At 38.7% G+C, this 2,345-nt stretch overlaps 1 long non-coding RNA gene across 2 annotated transcripts; it reads right to left on the reverse strand.

Moving 5' to 3' along the window:
- Positions 1-665: 665 nt before the first annotated feature.
- LOC134321723 (uncharacterized) lies at positions 666-2,062 on the reverse strand. Of its 2 annotated transcripts, none has more exons than XR_010013887.1 (3): positions 1,972-2,062; positions 1,797-1,872; positions 666-1,083 (listed from the first exon to the last, which is right to left on the reverse strand). It is a non-coding gene; the product is annotated as an uncharacterized LOC134321723 (long non-coding RNA). The 2 variants fall into 2 exon arrangements; XR_010013888.1 differs by having other exon boundaries at positions 1,614-1,872.
- Positions 2,063-2,345: the final 283 nt, after the last annotated feature.

Genomic DNA, 2,345 nt, shown 5'->3' on the forward strand with positions numbered 1-2,345 from the left:
GTGCACTATGTAAGGAGTTAAGACTGATGGGAGCAGTGCTGGCTGGTCTTTGTAGTTCTTTTGGAACTACAGCGCGTTGCAACCTGCAAATATGTAAATGGAGAAATAATAGCACCTGGGTAAAGGATACAATGGGTAAAAACGGTTTAATTTTTTCATATATTACTAGTATGTAGTAATGTAGTAGTAGTGGTGATGATAGTATGTGATATTTCTCTTTTTAATTATTTATTTCTACTTTTTTTTACAGAAATAAAAAGCCATAGCGGACAGTTGCCTCATTTTGATTCTGAAAGAAGTGAACATGATGCCAATCAGCACCTGTTCCATACCAGGCAGGAGCCAGGTGGGCCATTAGGTCAAATGCACCTCTTTGCACGTTTTAATTTGTGGGCACTTATGTATGTGCACATGCACAGACGGGCACATCAGCACCTTATGTACATAAATCTGCACATTTTCTTACATTTCTTATATTTGCAGCGTGATTCACTTTAAATTAATTTTATAATTTACTTCATAATTTATATTTTACAACCGTGACTTATAATCTATACTAGCCTCGCAATGTTAACTGAAATAACACCTCAGGTCCTGTTTGGTGTTGTACGAGTTTAGGCCTAGAGCAAAGGGGAGCTCTGACTTAAGGAATGCACAGACACAGATTGAAAGTACATACAAAATTTCCTTTATTACAGTTTGGAATTTTACAAGTCACTGTCAGTTTATTCCTTTAAAAGAGATAGCTAAAACTTTCAAATGTCTATGGGTTGGTCAGGCATCAACGAAGTTGGGGGACTAACCAAAAGCTCTCGACTTAACACACGTGTACAAGAGCAAACCAAAGAAATAAAACCTATTTGGCACTTCCAAATCACCGACAAGCGTTACACACAATACTCATCACTGTGACCACAGCACAAGTTAATAATGTAGTTCCCCCCCACACTGCAGTCCTGACCAAGACCAATTACGGTTAAATATTTTAATGTTAAAAACTAATTTGTTGGAGCATTAAGGAAAAGAACAAAAAAAAAAAAAGAGAACAGCAGCTAGCACCCAATATACTGCCACCTTCCAGTCCTGATCAATCATATAAAAAAAAAACAAGATTAACAAAAACACTGATACAAAGACATGAGCACAATTCTAAAGTAGCAGCAAACAGCACAAACAGCACAATTAGTCATAGTACTACAAGCAAACAGCACAATTAGTCATAGTACTACAAGCAAACAGCACAATTAGTCATAGTACTACAAGCAAACAGCACAATTAGTCATAGTACTACAAGCAAACAGCACAATTAGTCATAGTACTACAAGCAAACAGCACAATTAGTCATAGTACTACAAGCAAACAGCACAATTAGTCATAGTACTACAAGCAAACAGCACAATTAGTCATAGTACTACAAGCAAACAGCACAATTAGTCATAGTACTACAAGCAAACAGCACAATTAGTCATAGTACTACAAGCAAACAGCACAATTAGTCATAGTACTACAAGCAAACAGCATAATTAGTCATAGTACTACAAGCAAACAGCATAATTAGTCATAGTAGAAAATGTAATCAGGGTAAAGCACTGCAAGAAATAAGCTACACTCACGTGCTAATGGCGGCCGTTAGCCATAAGGCTAACGCAATCGAGCCAAGCTAACCCTAAGCCCACCGGATGCTCCTTATTAATAGAATTATACAGTTCGCTTTAACAATAGCATTATTTATAATGTGTTATTTTATAATAACGCAAAGGATTACTGAGAATACTGCATAATAGGGCTCGACATACCTCCTCCGTGTTCCTGGTCGGCAACCGGCATAAGCAACCGTCCCTCTGGACTCGTCCGTAAACACACACCCCGACGCTATGGGAGTACACAGTACACAGACCCACAGTACACAGACCCATTTAAACCGGACCAGAGTTGACATACTATTACGCCAAACAACAGATTTACACCTACCCGTGCCGCGTGGCTCACAACATGTGCCGTCTCCTCGAACACGCTGCTCCTAGCTCCCTTAGCTTAGCAACCAGCCGGTTCAAACGCTCCATGGACCCAAAGGCGCCCGCCTAAATGCCTTCCCCAGAACATTAGGGAGGCTAACTAATTGCCTGTTCCGCCCCGCAATAATTAAAAATACATTACACCTGCTACACATCTATCCATCCATCCATCTATCTATCTATCTATCTATCTATCTATCTATCTATCTATCTATCTATCTATCTATCTATCTACCTATCTATCTATCTATCTATCTGTCTATCTATCTATCTATCTATCTATCTATCTATCTATCTATCTATCTATCTGTATATCTATCTGTCTATCTA

The sequence above is a fragment of the Trichomycterus rosablanca genome, chromosome 10, assembly GCF_030014385.1.
Source record: "Trichomycterus rosablanca isolate fTriRos1 chromosome 10, fTriRos1.hap1, whole genome shotgun sequence".
Taxonomy (NCBI): Eukaryota; Metazoa; Chordata; class Actinopteri; order Siluriformes; family Trichomycteridae; genus Trichomycterus; species Trichomycterus rosablanca.